Source organism: Siphateles boraxobius, unplaced genomic scaffold (assembly GCF_051911475.1).
Source record: "Siphateles boraxobius isolate OS27281-9 unplaced genomic scaffold, OSU_SipBor_1 6, whole genome shotgun sequence".
NCBI classification, from domain to species: domain Eukaryota; kingdom Metazoa; phylum Chordata; class Actinopteri; order Cypriniformes; family Leuciscidae; genus Siphateles; species Siphateles boraxobius.
In genome coordinates this window covers 34,972,835-34,994,447 of record NW_027509186.1, presented here as the reverse complement: position 1 = coordinate 34,994,447, position 21,613 = coordinate 34,972,835, and the positions used below count along the sequence as shown (strand labels likewise).

At 40.3% G+C, this 21,613-nt stretch overlaps 1 pseudogene across 1 annotated transcript; it reads left to right on the top strand.

The window, feature by feature from the left end:
* The first annotated feature begins 7,714 nt into the window (after positions 1 to 7,714).
* LOC143715360 (E3 ubiquitin/ISG15 ligase TRIM25-like) lies at positions 7,715 to 20,079 on the top strand (annotated as a pseudogene). Its single transcript, XR_013195725.1, has 6 exons — positions 7,715 to 8,351; positions 9,175 to 9,273; positions 9,634 to 9,865; positions 18,215 to 18,368; positions 18,452 to 18,511; positions 18,643 to 20,079. The product of XR_013195725.1 is annotated as an E3 ubiquitin/ISG15 ligase TRIM25-like (transcript).
* Positions 20,080 to 21,613: the final 1,534 nt, after the last annotated feature.

The window sequence follows — 21,613 nt, the reverse complement described above, 5'->3', positions numbered from 1 at the left end:
TAGCGGCCATCTTGAAAAAATGGCTGCCATGTTGAATTTTTGGGTGCCCAATGCCTTTTTCCCAAAAAATTACCCTTGGAGAGTATCTGTGCCAAATTTCATGCTTCTATACCAATTTGAAAGATTCTCTTGAAACATGCCATTAATCTGCTGCACTAGGATGAGTTCTGGCCACTTGGGCAGTGTGTTTATTTGAGAGGTGGCATTTTCTTCACCTCTAACCATAAATCATGCGTTATCTGTGATCTCTTTACTCTCCGGCTCTAGCAGAGTACAGAGGGTGCAGTTTAGACATGATTTCTATTATAAGAATACAAAACATTTTACACTGATTTCAATCAAGCCATCTTCTGAATTAAGAACATAGTACTGACAGGAAACAAGACACACTTTCATTCAAACATCTAATAATTATAACAATTACATGAATTATATGTGATCTAAGCATAATAGACTCATATATAGGTTGTAGACACAATATAGAATTATGTAGTTGAACGATGTTTGATTATAAGTCCGTCAAGAATTGTTTTGGGATGATTTTATGTATTTGTAAAGTCTCAGTCTCTGTAGTTTTAAGAGATTTCAACCCTTGGGTCGTTCATAAGTCCTTAAGAAGAAGGAGGTCTGTTTTAAATCCTTTGTCCTGGGATCAAACATCCTCTGCCGTTATCTTGGTGAGTCCTTAGCCGTGCCATCTCTGAACCAATCAGTCTCCTCCGAACATAACACTGATACATTCTTCCTTTAGCTGGGTTCATCTCTTTGAAGCTTGCATGGCTGTAAAGTTCTTAGTTGGGTTTTTTTTCCGTTGGTTAGCGTATGGCTGGAGCCTGGATTTTATGGTTCTGGATTGGTGATTTGGGGTCTGAGGTGTTGAGTTTTGTGTGAAATAATGCTTGAACGAATCATCTGGAAGATTCATTTGTGTTTGGTTCGCCCTCAAATCCTACACTAAACTTCTGAAATGTTTAAGTATTTCAATTAAAATGTAATTTGTAGTTTGGATGAACAAAAGGCATACCATTTCTTAAACACCATCAATGAATATATACAACACCCATTCGAAACACTCTGAAGTTGGATATAGTAAATTCATTATCAGATTATAGTGATTTTGTGTATTTTGTAAGTTTGGCATCTGAAAGTGTTCATCTTCAGCAAGGTTTCTTTACTGCAGCTCATAATAATCCATGCCGGCTGTGGAACAAACCATTTACCGAGTGGCGTTGATCAAATGTTTTACGTGGCACATGGTTACTTCGGTATACACATGGTATATTACATTTATTAAATGCAGCCGCTATTTTTTTCTGTTGTGTTGCTATCTGTTAATAAGACCTTCTTTCTTTATGAACATTTTTTTTTTTTTACAATCTAAATAACTGTGTTGACTTTAAGATGATTTTGATTTATTTTTAGACTTTCACAGCTACAGTATCTGATTGTAAGCTGAGAAACCACAATTTTGAAAACATTTTAAAAGTGTATCTTTTTCAATATCCTCTTCTATCAGTATAGCAATTTTTCTTCAAAAGATTCATCTTTATAATTGTTGTTCTACTTCAGTTTGATGGAGAAAATATGGGGAAATTGTAACACACTCAATTCCTCCAATCAGAAACAAGCGATGACACTTAATCTGCATATGCTCAGTAGGATTCTCTCTCTGCCTGTGGAAAAGGAGCTCAATCATTTCACCTGAGCAGAAGTTTTCAACAAAACACTGATTTTGGTTTATGAAAGTTATTTTTTTATTTTTATTCTGCTGTCTAAAGTTTAGATGACTTTGTGTTACAATTGCCCTCGAGCGACATGGCCCAATGCAAGCTTGTTGTTTGTCTGTGTTTACATACTTTTCTGTTGGAAAATTTAAAATGTTCACTAAATTTAAATGTAAAAATACATTTAAAAAGGGAGTATTAAAATAAATGTGTTTTTTCTATTCAAAATCAAAGGAGGTCTGGCTGTCTTGTGTATTCTCCCGGTCCTGGGCACACTTGCCTGAACTGATGGCAGTGACATCTACAACTGTGAATCAGTTTACAGAATCAGAATCAGAATCAGAAAGAGCTTTATTGCCAAGTGTGCTTGCACACACAAGGAATTTGTTTTGGTACTGAGGCTTCCAGTGGACTATACAAATACACATACAACATGAAACATGAAACATAATACTACAAATTATAAGAATAAAAAAAATAAAAATATAAATATAAATATATGAGAATAAAACTATCACAGTTTGGTTTAGTCAGAATAGACGTTTTCAGATTTACAGATTATGAACCTATTTACAGTGTTTTGAATATTATAAATAGATAAATCTACATATAAGTATCACCTGAGTTGTAGGATATTGCACTAAACAGTGGGAGTATTGCACTTACAGGCATATGCCTTGGGAGGAGTGTTAACTGTTCAGGAGGGAAATGGCCTGTGGGAAGAAACTGTTCCTGTGCCGAGATGTTCTTCTGGCCAGTGATCTGAGTCTCCGTCTTGACGGTAACAGTTCAAACAGGTGGTGTCCAGGGTGAGTGGAGTCTGTGATGATTTTACCTGCTCTCTTCCTCACTCTGGAAGAGTACAGGTCCTGGAGGTTTGGCAGGGGGGCACCAATGATCCTCTCCGCAGTCCGGACTGTCCGTTGTAGTCTCCTGATGTCTGATTTGGTAGCTGAACCAAACCAGACAGTGATGGAAGCGCACAAGACAGACTCAATGACGGCTGAGTAGAACTGAATCAGCAGATCCTGTGGCAGGTTGAACTTCCTCAGCTGGCGAAGGAAGTACAGTCTCTGCTGGGCCTTTTTCACAGTGGAGTCAATGTGATTGTCCCACTTCAGGTCCTGAGAGATGATAGTGCCCAGGAACCTGAATGACTCCACTGCTTCCACAGTGCTGTTCATGATGGTGAGTGGGGGGAGTGCTGGGCTGTTCCTCCTGAAGTCCACGATCATCTCCACTGTTTTGAGCGTGTTCAGCTCAAGGTTGTTGTAACTGCACCGGGCAGCCAGCTGTTCAACCTCCAGTCTGTAAGCAGACTCGTCACCGTTTTGGATGAGACCGATGACAGTGGTGTCGTCTGCAAATTTCAGGAGCTTGACAGTGGGGTCTTTAGAAGTGCAGTCATTAGTGTACAGGGAGAAGAGCAGTGGGGAGAGAACGCACCCTTGGGGGGCTCCGGTGCTGATTGTGAGTGTCTTGGATGTGTGTTTCCCCAGTCTCACTCGCTGCTGCCGGTCCGTCAGGAAGCTGGTGATCCACTGACAGATCGAGGATGGTATGGAGAGCTGGGTCAGTTTGGCTGTGAGAAGACCAGGCATGATGGTATTGAAGGCCGAACTGAAGTCCACAAAGAGGATCCTTGCATAAGTCCCTGGTCTGTCGAGATGTTGCAGGATATAATGCAGTCCCATGTTGACTGCATCATCCACAGACCTATTTGCTCTGTAAGCAAACTGAAAGGGATCCAGCAAGGGTCCAGTGAGGTCCTTCAGGTGGGCCAGCACCAGTCTTTCAAACGACTTCATGACCACAGACGTGAGAGCGACAGGTCTGTAGTCATTAAGTCCAGTGATTTTGGGTTTTTTGGGGACAGGAATGATAGTGGAGCGTTTGAAGCAGCAGGGAACTTCACACTGCTCCAATGATCTGTTGAAGATCTGCGTGAAGACCGGGGCCAGTTGGTCAGCGCAGGCTTTTAAACAAGCAGATGAGATGCCGTCTGGGCCTGAGGCTTTCCTAGTCTTCTGTTTTTTGAAGACTCGGCTCACGTCCTCCACACAGACCTTAAGCTCAGGTTGGATGGCAGGAGGGGGGAGTAATAATGGGAGTGCAGGAGGCGATGGTGAATGTGTGAAGTGCAGATCAGACCGGGTGTGTGGTGTTAATGAGGGCTTTTCAAACCGGCAGTAAAATGAATTTAAATCGTCAGCCAGGTGTTGATTGTCCACAGATCGAGGGGATGGTGACTTGTAGTTGGTGATGTTCCTCAGGCCATTCCAGACTGATGATGGGTCGTTGGATGAAAACTGGTTTTTCAGTTTATCAGAGTAGTTCCTTTTAGCAACTCTGATCTCCTTTGTCAATCTGTTTCTGGCCTGGTTATACAAGATTTTATCCCCACTTCTGTAAGCATCCTCTTTGGCATGACGAAGGTGTTTGAGTTTCCCAGTAAACCATGGTTTATCATTAGTGAATGATAAGAATGTCCTGGTAGGAATGCATGTATCCTCACAGAAACTTATATATGATGTTACAGTATCTGTGAGCTCATCCAGATCATTGGTAGCAGCTTCAAAAACAGTCCAATCAGTGCAATCAAAGCAGGCCTGTAGATTCTGCTCTGCTTCATTAGTCCATCTTTTTACAGTCCGTATTCCAGGTTTAGCTGATTTCAGTTTCTGCCTGTAGGTCGGTATGAGATGAACCAAACAGTGATCAGAGAGCCCCAAAGCTGCCCGTGGGACGGAGTGATACGCATTTCTTATTGTGGTGTAACAGTGGTCCAGTATATTACTGTCTCTGGTGGGACATGTAACGTGCTGTCTGTATTTTGGTAGTTCACGGGAAAGATTTGCTTTGTTAAAATCCCCAAGAATGATTAAAAGAGAGTCTGGGTACCTTTGTTCCGTTTCAGATATTTGTTCAGCCAGCTGTTGTAGCGCCGCGCTCACGCACGCGTCTGGGGGGATGTAAACATTCACGAGAATGAAAGAGGAAAATTCCCGAGGCGAGTAGAAGGGTTTACAGTTTATGAAATGTGCCTCTAAATTAGGAGAGCACATCTTCTTCAGTGTTGTTACATCTGAACACCAACTTTCGTTAATGTAGAAACACAATCCACCACCTCTCGTTTTCCCCGTTAGCTCCGCGATGCGATCCGCTCGGAACAGCTGGAAGCCCGGCAGATGTATTGCGTTGTCCGGTATGGCTTCACTCAGCCAGGTTTCAGTGAAGCACAAAGCAGCAGAGTTTAAAAAATCCTTGTTAGTGTGGGTGAGGAGAAGAAGTTCATCCGTTTTGTTAGGAAGGGATCGGAGATTCGCGAGATGAATACTGGGGGAGTGCAGTGCGCAGGCCGCGCTCGCGGAGTTTAACCAGCGCGCCGGCTCGCTTCCCGCGTTTGCGTCTGAACGCGCGTTTGAACAACAACGCTGCACCTCCGACGAGAATGTCCAGCAAAACGTCCGAATAATCAAAAACTGTAGAAAAGGTCTCTGGTGTGTGTTTCCTAATGTCCAGTAGTTCGTCTTTGGTGAAACTGATAGGAAAAGAATGACTAAACGCAGAACAAACGAACAAAAACAACACAATAGCTGGAGAGCTCCACGCCGAGGCAGCCATCCGCGGCGCCATCTTGGATTGGATATCCAGTGTACCAGTGTACTTTAAGTATGGCAACTCATTATGTCATTTTTTTATGGAAATTATTAGTGTTACACATTAAACAATGTGTTGCTTTTTAAAAAATACAATGAATATTATATCCACATGATCTCATTGAGTTATTCTGTTAATATGTCTATCTTGTACCATTTGGTTTAAGACTTTTCTTGACTCATCAGCTGATTAATGTATTTGAGTAAAATATATATGTGACCCTGGACTACAAACCACGTGGGTCAATTTTTTTTTTATTGAGATTTATACATCAACTGAAAGCTGAATAAATAAGCTTTCAATCGATGTATGGTTTGTTAGGATAGGATAATATTTGGCCGAGATACTGGATATGGAATCGGTGGGTGCAAAAAAATCGAAACATTGAGAAAATCACCTTTAAAGTTGTCCATTGTGCTTTATTCACTAACAAAAATAAAAATTGAATATATTTAAGGTTGGAAATTTACAAAATATTTTCATGGAACATGATCTTTACTTAATATCCTAATGATTTTTGGCATAAAAGAAAAATCTATCATTTTGACCGATACAAGTGTTGGCTATTGCCAGAAATATACCCTTGCGACTTGTGACTGGTTTTGTGACTCAGGGTCACATATTTAAACAATTAAAATAAAATTACCACTAAAATAGTTGCATAGTCTTCTGCATAAATAGAAATAGACCTTTGCTTTTTGAATGCATATGATGCCTGACGTCTAAAAGAATATGATCCATACAAAAAATCATATAAGTAACATTATTAGATACTATGAAGTGATTACTTTTATTTGAGATACAGTGGGTTAATATGACTTATTTTTTAGTGTTAAAATTGCCCCCAAACACTTTGTAACTCTATGACTTCTTGCATTTAATTTAATATTATAGCCTTGTCCTTATAAGTGAAAATATATAAATTGTATAATTAATTAGTGCACCTAAATTTGTTTTTTGTATCAAAATATGACAAGTGTACTTTTTGGTAGTCAGTTAGAGGAAGTAAAATGTAAAAAAAAACATAAAAAACAAAACAAAACATTTTTAAACAATTACCACTGGTGTCCCCCTATATTCATTCATAATGTAATCTGTAGTTATGATAAAATACAAATAAAATTAAATTAATTGCTGCATTTTTATGTTAATTCAAAGTGGAAATGTTGCTGTTTTAGAAAACATTGTCTTAAGAATCTGTGATTATATTACTATTATGACATTCCTTCATCTAAAAACACAGGTTTATGTATAAAATACTAGGGTCATTCAGATTTCTTTGAGATTTTGTCATTTAATTTGTCTGTCATTATTCAGTTAACTAAATTGTCAAAACACATAGATTCACATGGAATATTTAATTTTTCATTAAATCATCAAAAATTATATCAGATATAGGCTTATTTTATATATTCCGCAGAAAACAAAAGTCAGCTGTGATCAACCCAAGAACTTTCACTCCAGTAGAGTCATTATCAGTGGAGATAAACTACCTCATGATATTCAATAGTGAGTCTAAGCCTAAACAATGTTAATGTGTAAGTATTAATAACGGTTAATAATGTTCAGCAGCAGTCGATAATATAGGGAAAATAAACATTTTATTTCTCTGTCTCTCATTATCTCACACAGAACACACGCCCATTTTGTTTGTTTACGCGCTGAAAACCAGGAAGTATTTGCATTCAAGAGAAATGAAACTTACTAATTTCCACAACAAGTAATTCAACCTTTGTAACAGATCAACACCGCCGTTCTTTGTGGCAAAACTGTAAAGCAAATAATATTTGAGTTGTAGGCGTATATCTGTCGAGGTAAGGACTTCATAAGATACAATGATTATGGCTTTATCGTGTTATCTGCTTTTAAAAAATAAATTGTACGTGTGTACAAAGTTTATACTCCTGTAACTTGTAACAGGCCTGGTGAAACAAAATGTAGCTTTTTTTCTTCATTGTTAAACGATTATATTTGGATTTTGTTGTGTAATAAAAACTAGAAGTAGTGAAACAAAATACTCGATTACAAAGTGAAGTAAACTACAAAACTATACTTTTTTACTCTTTACAATGTCAGTGATTGTTTAAAACTACAACCTATTTATGTGGTGATCATGAAAAAAAAAAATACTATTTTGGGGTAAAGTTAAACTCTATTGACAGCATATACAACAGCATTTACAGCCTGCAGTTGTTCAGCAGAGAACAGAATGTCATTCCTCAGTAAAAAAACAAACAAACAAACATTGTGATTTGGCTTCTGTCAAACTATTTTTTGCTTAGATACTTGGACTTTGTAAAATCTTGACAGTATCCATTATAGGCTTTGACAAATAGCGTGGCTTTTCTTGCCAAAACAGCCCTTATTACAGAAGCTGAGTATCTGTTCATCTTTGAACACTGCAAAGAAATGTCTGAATCTGCAGCGAGTCAGTATGTGGATCAGTTCAGCTGTCCAGTCTGTTTGGATCCTCTGAAGGAGCCGGTGACGATTCCCTGTGGACACAGTTACTGTATGAGCTGTATTACTGACTGCTGGGGCCAGAAGGAGCAGGGGCCGCCGTACCGCTGTCCCCAATGCAGAGAGAGCTTCAGTCAGAGACCTCTACTGAAGAAGAATACTCTGATAGCTGAGATGATGGAGACGCTGCAGAAGACGTCCCTACAAACGGCTGCTGTGGAGTGTGATGTTTGCACTACAGAGAAGAACAGAGCTGTAAAGTCCTGTCTGCAGTGCTTGGCCTCCTTCTGTCAAACTCACCTGCAGCTTCACTATCAATCTCCTGCGTTTATGAAGCACAAACTAGTCGAAGCTTCCAGACACATTCAGGAGATCATCTGGCTCAGTCATGGGAAACTACTGGAGATTTACTGTCAGGATGATCGTCAGTGTATTTGTTGTTTGTGTACTGATAATCATAAAGGACACAGTGTGGTGTCTGTGGATTCTGAATGGACTAGTAAAAAGGTAATATCAACAATAATAAAAAACATGCATATATTATTTTATGATAATTATTATATTGCATTTATAGGCTGTAATTTCGATTAACCTTGTTACACACCTTTACCAGACTGGAAAGGTATGTCTATTTTAGCCATTTATCTATTTATTTTTTGTATGTTAACATCTTCAGAAAGAGTTAAAGGAGTTAAAGGAGCATTGCGTAGCTTTTTACTTAAAAAAATCTTTAAGATAGAGTTTTAATTTGTACATTTATGAGCCAACCATAATGTAATAGAAAGAATGACACCTTAATGTCCACCACGGTTGCCTCTATCAGCCTGTAGGCTCAATTGTGTGTGGAGGAGTCGGGTCCGAATTGGCGCGAAAATTCACAAAATGTGACGTAATGCGCTTTCTCGTCTACTTGGGCTTACATCCGGCAATCGCTAGCAGTAAGTAACGTTAGTGTTTCAAATGGACTCTGCGGACGGAAAGAAGCGACCAGCCTCCAGCACAATCCAGACACCCACGGAAACTCCTCGTAAGTAAAAAAAAAAAAAAGCCTTATCTAGTGCGGACAAAATAGAGAGTGACCGGCGTCGGGCAAAGACAAGACAAGAGTCAACATCGGAGCGGCATTTGATTCTTGGAGGGATCACCGGTCAGCGCTGGGTATAAAAACAGACCACGAACTGGCTTTCTTTTTCCTGCAAAGGTAAGACATAGTTACAACTCTCTGGTTGCTGTGGTCGTGCTCATACGAGCGTGCGCACCGAGAACGAGCATGAGACTGGCTGCAGTTTCTCTAACGGCCACTGGTGTCAGTAACTGTTAGAAATTTCAGAACCTACGCAATGCTCCTTTAAAGGTGTCGTGTCAGAAGCTGATCCAGGAGCGAGAGAGAGGTCAGAGGGAACTCAGTGAAGCTGTGAAGCTTCTTAAAGTATGTTTCTTTATGTGTTCTTTAGTTTTAAAGTTTGTTTGACACACAAAAGTTGATATTTTGAATTTAATAAATGTATATATGACCAGAAGCTGTTTAGCTCCAAATATTGATTTAAAAATATGCTATAAAAGTGACAGACAATTCATGGTGTTCTTATTGAAACTTTGGTCTTTTTTTGAAGCTTGACAGCCACTAATTGAATGTCTACCTACATAGTTTGAAACAGATACAGCTTAATTTTGCCTGCTTGGACATTAAGAGAATGTGACAAAAATAAAACGAAATTCCATTATTTTGACTATTGCACCAACTTTAGTCACAACAATCTCCATGATCAGATCTTTGTGTCTCTGACAGAGTTTAACGCTAGAGAGCATGGAGGACATTGAGAAGGTCTTCACTGCTCATCTGCTCTCTTGAGAAGAAACGCTCTGAGATTAAAGAGCAGATCAGAGCTCAGGAGAAGACTGAGATAGATCGAGCAGAGGAACTTCACAAACATCTGGATCAAGAGCTGACAGAACTCGGAAAAAGACAAGCAGAGATTGAGAAACTTCTGATTTCTGATGATTAGATCCAGTGTCTGAAGGTAATTAATGATCATGTGTGTAATTGATATACTGTAGGATGCTCACTAATCATTGTTCTGTGCTTTAAAGTGCCCCTATTATGCTATTTTAAAGTTTCCTTATGTTGTTCTGGAGTCTCCTACAACAGGTTTACATGCATCAAAGGCAAAAAAAAACTTAAATTTTCTTATAATATACATGTCACAGTGTCTGGTTGGTGTTCCCTGGGTATCCACTAGAGGTCAGGTCTCTTCCCCTTACCGTCACCACCACATCAGGAACTGCATTTCCCATCATCCTTTGTCTGTACTCATTACTGTTCATTGCACTCAACTGTTCCTACTCACATTGTTTGTATTTGCCTATTTATCTTGTCTGTTTCATTCTCTATCATGGAATCCTTGTTTAAAGGGGTGGTAAAACACATTTTTTCGAAGGCTTGATTGTGTTTGTGGGGTGCACTGTAACATGTGTTCATGCTTCATTTTTTAAAAATTGCATTATTTTTCATATATTTCACCTTTATTCTACACTACTCTGCCCCTCCTTGTAAAAACGGTCTGATGGTTTCCTGGTTCTATGAAGCCAGTCGATCAAAAATTCACAATGGGCTCAGATTGGTTAGCTGGCCCAGTGTGTTGTGATTCGCTAACCGTCTAGTGCACGTTCTCCGGAAACGTCACGCCCCGTACCTTAACCGATAGCCTAGTTTGTACTTTGGTGTATTAGGCCGGTGACACACTGGCTGCGTGGCGTGAGCGTGGCGTTTCTGTTGCGTGTCAGCTGCGTCGCGTTTTCTGTGTCTTTGCACACCAGAAACGTGTCTGACGCGGAGCTGCTGACACGGATCACTCTTGTTCGACATATGGGAGAGAGTTGTGGAAGCCCTATATAGCCTACTTCATGTTAAGCATAAATATAAAGCCTACTGATAAAGACACTGTCAGCAGTATTGACAGCAAAATAGACTACAGAATATTTCGTTCTGTATTGACAGGTGCAATATTTGAAAATTGATATTTATTTATTTTTAAATTATATTTATATCTGAATTTATGTCAAAACCTAGACTTTCAACCATCAAAATGTAATTTATTCATATGTATTCGTGTACAAAATAACATATAACATCTTTTCCTATTCTATTTTGCCTGAATCGTTTGAAAAATAGGCGTCGGTTCCATTTCTAGCATGCACGCGTTTTCCGCGCGGCTCAAGCCGTGCCTGTGACTGCATCACGGAGGCAGTCTGCAAGCTCTAACCTGTTAACATGGTAGCCAAAATAAAAATGGACACACCACGCAGCTGAGATGCTTACGCCACGCAGCCAGTGTGTCAAAGGCCTTATAAACAATAATGAAACGTTAGTGAAGATGATCGAGCAGAACCTGTTCAAGAACGGCTGTTAAACGACGTTTCAGAAAGGTTTGTTTTTTGTTGTTCTCTCATTACTTGTCAGATAACGTTAAGTATGAATGAGCATTTAACAAACCAGCAGACCCAAACAGCGTTGTCATTTGTTTACTTCCTTGCTACAACGTATAATTAACAATACGAACTATAACAGGAAAACACATAGACGAAAAATAAATCATACTTACAGGTTGTGGCCCGTAAACAAAGGCTTCTGTTTTTAAAGTTGGAACTGCTTCATCTTTCAGAACAAGCCGATGTGCGAATCCTGCATTGAGCTTGCGAAGATTGTGGAAGCTTTCCTCCGTAAAATGTGCAGCACAGAGAGCGAGATTTGGGTCATAATTATGAGGGACCGAGTTAAAAATAAATTTTAACCATTGATCCCTAACTCCCTCGTCCCTAGGAAGGCTGAACAAAGTGGACCTGCAATCCGGATGAAAATAACAGCAGCGTTTCGACGGCATTGCGACAACTCATCTCCAAAACAGCAATATAAAATGGCCTCGCCCCGCTTATTAAGTATTCTCGGAGGAGGGATTTATGTAAATAATGGGATATGCTGACGTCAGCAAACCCGGAGGAATGTCGTGTAGTCCAAAACCGGCTGTTTGCTGTAGTCCTTAGAAATTGAATTTTTTAAAAGCAAATATCTCCCTTTGCTTTGAACTTTGAGCGCTGTAACTTTGCAGATGTTGTTTATGCTCAAACAGCAACATTACACACTAGCTAAAGTTAGAAAAGTGTTTTACCACCCCTTTAATGTCAACTGCACTTCGGAGATCTGTTCCTGTTTGTTTCTTGTTTTGGACGGCCTTTGTATGGATTTTGAACCTTTGCCTGGATGTTTTACGATTACGGATTACCCTATTAAAACTGCACTTGGATCTACCTGCTTCTGTGCGTGTCGTGACAATACATTTGCACATCACCACATTTTCAATGATCTCAAACGACTCGTCAGATGAATCAATCTCTCTAAATCCCTCCTTTCCGCGAGCTACTCTGCTCTGATTGGCCAGACAGCTCAGTCTGTTGTGATTGGTCTACCGCGTACAGCGCTCGTATTGAAAACAAAAACGCCCATTGCCATAACAATGTCAGCTCTGCTTGTCCTGAGGCTTCCTACACTGCAAACTCATGTGTAAACTAGTAAACACAGTAACGAACAATGACGTCAATTTTACCATATAAATCCGAGCGCAAATCCGAAGAGGAAACATTGGAAGAACTATTCATTCAACCCGAACCTCCATCACAAGGACGAATCGAGCAGGACGTTTCTCAGTGACTACGTTTACATGCAGCCAATTTTCGGGTTATGGTCGGGTTAAGGTCACTTTTCGGGTTTCTGAAACATTAGGAATAACCCGTTTACATGCGTGAGCAGTGAGAGTTACTCCTGTATACATGGAATTGCAATATCCCGATGTAAACGGCGACGCACGGTTAGCGTCTGGACGTACGGACAACCTTAAGACGCAATATGCGTAATTTCCGAAATCTTCTTCCTGTATCCAAAGACAACAACAACACCAGCAGCACGCAGATAATGAATAGTTCGGTATACTGCACGCGGGTTTTTGTATGCGCCGAGAAGTTCCTCTACTCAAAAGACCAAGATTCCTTGCGAATAGAACATGCGCAGAACACAAATCACTATGGGGATATGCCGATACGCGTTTACATGACCAAAAATTCGGGTTAGAAAAGATGTACCCCAGGTATCATATCCGGGTTTTTAAAATCCGGGATATGAGCATATTCGGGTTTTTGCCGGTGTTTACATGGCCGTGCGCGACCGGGTTATTGCTAATATTCCGGTTTTGAGCGGGTTATTGGCTGCATGTAAACGTAGTCAGTGATGCACTACTCAGTTTGAGGTAGCCTACATTATGCAACTGTAATTCCTCACCATTAACAAGGACATGTCCATCAATAAACCGATTATTTTACTAGTACTTATTTATTTACAGAGTATTTTTCTAATTTATTGCGGTGAACACATGGAAACTCTATCAATAACAGTGCATACATTAGCCGAGCTCTAGCGTGAATGACTGATGTAACATAAAAGTTGGTAAAACAAATCTTGCTCCATGCTTAAAGATGAACTGAACTGAAAAAAATCAATGTTGATAACATGTTGTTTATGACAATTAAAAGTAATTTACATTAAAAAATTTAACTAAAAATATCAATATAGCTTTTTTTAAGCAGCACAAAAATTGCGTTTGTTACGCTGGCAATTTCGATGACGTCACTGGCATGGTAGGACCCGCGAAGGTATATAGGCAACAGCTGCAAGTCCTATATACACACACGAAAATTAGTAATTTTAATGGCATGAGTTACACGTTTGAGCATGTGAGGGACAGGCCAGTATCTGACTACCACCACATGGAGGACGACCAGTTTCAGGCTCCACATACAGTACAGGATCGTTTAGGGGGAAGTGTGTGGGCACGGGCGCTGCCGGAGCATGGACACTGCACCGGAGTCGATCTGTTACAGAGAGGGCAACATGGAACATTTATTGATCGGCGAAAATGCATCACCATGCACCGTTCATTTCGGATGCTGTGCGGTGAGAGAGACGAGTTGGAGGAGGCTATGCTATCTCTCCGAGCTGAGACGCTGGAGCGCCCCATAAGTAGCTGGTATGTAACAGTGTATTTTACGAAATGGCGACTGGGCTAGGCTAGGCTAACTTATATCCCTTTCTAGGCTGCTTAGGTTAACAGCGTACCGGCAGTTCACTCTTTGGGCGAGGGGGCATTTGGGAAGGAGGAATAGGATTCCAATCCCATCCTGTGCAGTGAACTAACGTTAACTTACATCTTTTCCCCTCAGCCGAATATCAAGGATTCTAGTATGCGTTGGACTTGTAGCTAAATAAAACATTTGATATCAGACGCTTCATGTACTCATTGACGTTTTCAACACATCTGTCTCTCGTACCTAGGATTAAACACTAGAAATCACGACTAGAATAATTTTGTTGACAAGGCAGGGGGGTAGAGAGAAGCTAGCTCTGCTGGTGTTGGTTGGCAACGGAGTAGCCTACCATGCCAGTGACGTAATCGAATGTTGAAATCCAACATGGTGGCGCCCGTGTAGCAAAAACTACATTTTTCAAAGTACTATTTTATCCCTTTTAACAAATTCTGCCATTTTAATAATTGTACCAATGAGAATAAATAAAATACATCTGTTTTATCACATTTTTTCAAATTTCAGTTCAGTTCATCTTTAATCTTTCCTCAAAGTAGTGAGAACGACAGACAATCTGCATTAATAGACACAGTTTTAGGTAATAGTGGCCCACAACTGATTAGCAGAAGTATTTCAGTAAGAAAGTGATAACATGAGTTAGCCAGTTAGCAGGAGACCTACACAATATAAAACTCAAAACTAAGTATTTTGTACACCATCTTTCAAGAGCAAGCGGTTTGAAAATCCTGCATTGAACTCTGAGATTTGAGAAGCAGTCGTCAGTAAAATAATGGGAACACAGCAAAAGTTTAGGATTATACTGCTGTGATATCGTGGTAAAGATTAATTTTAACCACTGATTCTTCACATGCTCGTCCTTGGGCAGTGAAATAAAACTGGCTTTACCTTCACATTGTAGAACACATGGTCTTCTCGACATAATGCTGTCCAGTATCCACAGGAATCAGATGCAGTGTTTGAGGTTCAAGTTTTCCCTGGTGTCTGTGCGTGCAATAAGTGGGTGGGCAATATGCTAATTTTTCGTCTTGACGTCACAACGAAACGGCTGAAGATTTTCTTCAGCATTATTGCTCAGAGATTGTCAACCTACCTATTAAAGAATGGCTTCATTGACACTCAGGATGCTTAGAACACATCAATGTTATCTGGCAACGAATTCAATCAGCTAAAAAGGAGAAGAAGGAGCTCCATGTGACATTCCTGGATTTGGCTAATGCATATGGTTCAGTGCCACATGAGCTTCTTTGGGCAGCATTCGATTTTTTCAGGGTACCGATGTCGATAACAAATTTAGTGAAAGCTTATTTTGGAGATTTGCAATTTAGTTTCTCAACTCCAGAATTCAGCACTACATGGCAATGCTTAGAGGTTGGAATAATGGCAGGATGCACCATTTCTCCACTGGCTTTTACCATGGCAATGGAAGTAATCATTAGAGCATCAAAATGGGTAGTAGGAGGAGAGCGCTTGGCTTCTGGGATGCGACTACCACCAATCAGAGCATACATGGATGACATGACAACCATGACTACAACGGTAGCCTGCACTAATCGGTTATTGGGTAAGTTAACCGATAACATTGAATGGGCACGAATGCAATTTAAGCCCTCTAAATCAAGGAGCATCTCGATAATTAAAGGCAAGGTAGTAGATAATACATTCTTCATTAATGGTGAGGCAATACCAACAGTTTCTGAGAAGCCAGTGAAGAGTCTTGGGAGATGGTACAATGGGGATCTAAAGGACACAGTTCGAGTGGGAGAAGTTAGACGACAAGCAGTGGAAGGGTTGAAGAGTATAAACAGCTGCGCTCTACCAGGCAAACTAAAACTCTGGTGCTTTCAGTTTGGTCTACTGCTGAGGTTGCTGTGGCCAATTACTGTGTACAAGGTTTCTTTGACAACAGTGGATAAGCTGGAAGCGCTAATAAGTTCATATATCAGGAAATGGTTGGGAGTTCCACGCTGCCTCAGCAGAGTGGGACTTTATAGTAAAGGAATATTGCAGCTGCCAGTCTCTGCTTTAACCGTGGAGTTTAAGTGCGCCAAGGTCAGACTGGAAATGACCTTAGTAGAGTCACGTGACAAATGTGTAAGGGAGGCAGCACCTGTGTTAAAAACTGGTAGAAATCGGTCAGCAAAGAAATCTGTGGAAGAGGCAAAGGCTGCCCTTCAAATTGGTGATATCGTGGGACAGGTACAGCATGGAAGAGGGGGTTTTGGGCTCAGTTTAGCTCCTCCTAAATGGCACAAGGCAGCCCCAGCTCAAAGGAGGAAGCTGGTAGTCAACGAGGTGCGAAAGCAGGAGGAGAGGATGAGGTGCATAAAGGCCATTTCCCAGGCCAAGCAGGGAGAGTGGATGAGATGGGAGAGTGTGGAACAACACAAGATGGGATGGCAAGACCTTTGGTCAATGGAAGAGAGTAGGATCAGTTTCCTGATAAGGTCAACATATGATGTTCTCCCATCACCACAGAACCTAAACCTCTGGATAGGAGAGGATCCCTCTTGTCCTTTGTGTTCATCACCTGTCACATTAAGGCACATTTTGACAGGATGTAAGATAGCTCTTAGCCAAGGTCGGTTTACTTGGCGCCATGACCATGTGCTCCGATGTTTGGCTTTAGCATTGGAAGACAAGCGTAACATGACCAATAAGTTGCCACCTGTTCTAGCAAAACATTACACACAGAAGACAATATTCCTCTGCCCAGGCGAGCAACCACCAAGAAAAGGTGTTAAAACCAATTCTCGCCCAGGACAACTGGAAGATGCTAGGGACTGGAAAATGCTGGCTGATCTTGATCAACGGCTTATTTTTCCACCTGAGATTGCCACCACTAACCTCCGACCAGATATTGTTTTGTGGTCTGGATCAGCACGCATTGTTCAACTGATAGAGTTAACAGTGCCATGGGAGGATGCTGTAGATGAGGCACATGAGAGGAAGAAACTGCGGTATGCTCAGCTGGCCACTGAAGCAGAACAGCGAGGATGGAGAGTCCGGGTTTATCCAGTGGAAGTGGGTTGTCGAGGATTTGTGGCACACTCTACAACCCGGTTCCTTAGAGACGTCGGATTCAGTGGCCAAGAGTTGCGTCGCACAGTAAAGAACTTATCTGAAGCAGCAGAGAGGAGCAGCAACTGGCTGTGGTTGAGACGGAAAGATTCTGGCTGGCTGTGTACAGGCCGCCACGCTACGGTTTCAAAGAATTCTTGAAAAACTTAAAGAGTGTTGGTTTATTTGGAAAGTTTGGATAGTAATTACAGTTATTACATTCCTGTGTATTTTGCGTGAATGAGGATTGGTGTTTGGACAGATATTGTGTTTTGCGGTAGTATGCCATACGGAACCGTTGCCACTGACCTGGTTTAACGTCGGCAGTGGGGCTCGACAGCCTTAGTCAAACGGGTTGGCGCGTATGGTCGGGTTGCGGAGAGATTGTGAGAGATTGTGGTTAGGTCACATGTAAACTACGAGGAAGGAGCAACCTCAGCAGCAGGAAGGATGTAAAGGTCAGTTAGCTGGGCTGAGTTGAGTGGGGGACGGAGGGGGGTGACTCTGGGACGCCAGAGTCACTGTCGAGCCCTCTTGAGGTGTCGTGGGCTAGTCGACGAAACACTGAGGACGGAAGGTACACTTGAAGACCCTAGAGATGTCCCCTACTTGTCTCAATCCAGACGGTTGTCATGGGGAGACCGCACTGTGGTTACAGCCGTTGTGTGTGCTGACGCGCAAAATACACTGCAGCTATTAACACCAGATAGAAGGAGATTCACATCACCATATGGAAAGAAGCGTAAATGGATGGAGAAGCATAGATTACTGTAAAGCTACGTCTTAGTTGGTGCTTATCTTTGCGAAAGCCGAGTACAAATCACCATGAAGTTTTAACATCTACTCTCGTGTAATGGAAATCATTGACTCAGAGTCGACTCTTACTTTTGAAAGACAATAACTTTATATACGGTGCACTTTTAGATTTAAAACTTTGCCGTATGTTTTCATTCACCTAGAGCTATGTTACACACTACATGAAAGGTAATTTTCAATAATCCATAATAGGGGCCCTTTAAGTATTTATTTTATTTAGTGGAAACGGTAATTTGTGCTGATGCCAAAATTTTGAGAATCTAAACATTATTGTGGTGCTTGTTTGGTCTTTGAAAAAGATCAGTTCTGCTTTTCAAATTATGTTTGAACTGTTTGTCTTATTTCAGAGCTGTCAGTCTGTGTGTGTTTTACCCACATTTAAAGACATTCCCAGCTTCACTCAACACACTCATCTGTCTTTTAAAGACATTTCAATCTCAGCGATTAAGGAGGTTTTGGAGGACGTCTGTCAACAACAAACAGCCAAAATACTTCAAGAATGTCTGAATCTTTTGATATGTTATTTTGTCATTTATACTCTTAAACCAACAATTTAATCGTACGCTTGTTTTTTGTCTCTTCAGTGTCAAATCTAAATGTTACAAAGCCTCCAGAACCAAAGACCCAAAATGATTTTTTGCAGTGTAAGTGGAACTAGTTTCTTCAAGGCAAACACTCATTAAGTATCAGTGTAAATGATCTGTTACAATGAGACCATTTTAGACTAAAGTTGACTTTGTTCAATATTTGTTTTTTGTTCATTCCTCCTCCTCAGATTTCTGTGAACTTCACCTGGATCTAAACACTGCACATAGAAACCTGAAACTATCTGAGGAAAGCAGGAACATATCATATGTCCCAACAGATCAGCAATATCCTGATCACCCAGAGCAATTTGATGTGTTTCCCTACATCTTGTCTAGAGAGGGTTTGAGCGGTCGCTGTTACTGGGAGGTCGAGTGCAGTGGGGACGACTGTGCTATAGCAGTTTGTTACAAAATAATTAGACATAAAGGAAACAGTAATGACTGTAGTCTTGGCTTCAACAAAATATCCTGGAGATTGTGGTATTTTCATCAGTATGTTAATTTCATTCATGCTAAAACCCAAATCCCAATTCCCTCTGTCTGCTCCTCTAGAATTATAGGAGTGTATCTGGATCACAGAGCAGGAACTCTGTCCTTCTACAGTGTCTCTGACACAATGACTCTCCTTCACAGAGTCCAGACCACTTTCACTGAACCCTTATACCCTGCGTTTGGGGTTGGTACAGGTTCTTCTGTCAGGATCATAGGGCAGAGGAGAGTTCAGACAGACAATAAATAAATATAATTGATCGAGTTTCAGATTCAATTGATAAACTCCTGAAATATGCAGTTATACATATCAGATTATAGTGATATTGTGTATTCTGTAATTTTGGCATCTGAAAGTGTCCATCTTCAGCAAGGTTTCTTTACTGCAAAACTCAACAATAATCCATGTCTGAATCCACAATGCAGTCGGCTGTGGAACAAACCGTTAGAGTGGAGTTACTCAAATGTTTTATGTGTCACATGAACCATGTTATATTACATTTATTAAATGCAGCCGCTAATTTGTTCTGTTGTGTTGCTATCTGCTAATAAGACCGCCTTTCTATGTAATTTTAATTATTTTATTTCTTTAAATTTGAATAACTGTTGACTTTAGGATGAGGTCTGATTTTGATTTATTTTTAGCCTGTTTCATATCTGATGGTAAGCTGAGAAACCACAAATTTGAAAACCTTTTAAAGACACATCTTTTTAAAATATCCTCTTCTATCAGTACATATCAATGTTTCTTCAAAAGATTCATCTTTATATTTGTTGTTCTACTTCAGTTTGATGGAGACAATAGTGGAAACAAGCGATGACACTAAATCTGCTCATGTTCAGTATGATTCTCTCACTGCCAGTGGATAAGGAGCTCAATCATTTCACCTGAGCAGAAGTTTTCAACAAAATACTGATTTTGATTTATGAAAGTTACTTTTTGGATGTACAGTTTTTTTATTCTGCTGTCTTAAGTTTAGATGAAATTGTGTTACAATTGCTCTCGAGCAACATGGCCCAATGTAAGCACATTGTTTGTCTTTGTTTTACATACTTTACTGTTAGAAAATGAACATAATTCACAAAATGTAAAACTACATTTAAAAGGGGTGTATTAAAATAAATGTGTTCTATTCAAAATCAAATGAGGTCTGTCTGTCTTGTCTTGCCAGTCCTGGGCAAACTAATGGCAATGACATCTATGTAACACAACTGTGAATCAGACTAGAGTTTAACAGTGTAATTTAATTATGGCAATTATTAGTGTTACCAAAGCCCCTTTCACACGATTTTTGCTTTATTTAACATGGGCAGGTTTTTGCATGTTCTGCTCAAATTAACTTTAGTAACTTTTTTGGGGTGTGTTGCAGCCATCAAAATCAAAATGTGTTCATATTTACAAAATACAATTATGTTGGTCAGTGAAAACATTGGAAAACTTTTCTTTGTACTTTTGTCAGTTAAAAAAAAGTTTAACTAGAATTAACAAATCACAGATTCTTGATTTTAATGCATTTTACAAAATGTCCCAACTTTTTCTGATTTGGGGTTGTAAACTACATAAATTCAGAAATGTCCTGTTGCATTCTACATGTTGTCACTTCTTGAGTCTCTCCATTATTGTCTGACTCAGGTTTGAACGTAAACATTGCAATTTTCAGTGTATGTCTGAGGTACAAGGACACAAACTGTTGAAGCTCCGCCCCCTGTGCTGGGAGCAGCAGCTCATTTGTATTTAAAGGGACAGACACAAAAACTGTATTTTTTCTCATCCTCAAAAAGTGACCATTTTAACATGCTTTATACAAATATCTGCGGGGTATTTTGAGCTAAAACTTCGCATACACACTTTGGGGACATCAAAGACTTATTTTTCATCTTGTGTAAAGGACATTATAAAGGTCTGTACTTTCGTTTCTCTCAAGGCATGCTGACAGGTAAATACACGTGCTAGAAGAGTTTTTAAAATACACACACACACACACACACACACACACACACACACACACACACACACACACACATACATATATATATACACACACACACACACACACACACACACACACACACACACACACACACACACACACACACACACACACACACACACAGGGACAGACAGACAGACATATATATATACACACACACACACACACACACACACACACACACACACACACACACACACACACACACACACATACATATATATATACACACACACACACACACACACACACACACACACACACACACACACACACACACACACACACAGGGACAGACAGACAGACATATATATACACACACACACACACACACACACACACACACACACACACACACACACACACACACACACACACACACACACACACACACACACACAGACAGACAGACAGACAGACAGACAGACATCGGATGCCACGATGCCATCAAGCGGTATCTCTGGTCGTAATCAGTCCTTCACTGACCAATCAGCGTTCATTAGCAGAATGCTAGCATGTAATGGGCAACAACAACTCAACCTGTAAGAAATCGAAAGGACATAAGTACATAAGTACAGTTCATTAAATTTTTGACCTATAACCCATGTTGAACTTGCAAAACCTACAATCAAATCTGAGATTTCTCAACGGCAATCGGGTGAAAGACAAATTTAGCCGT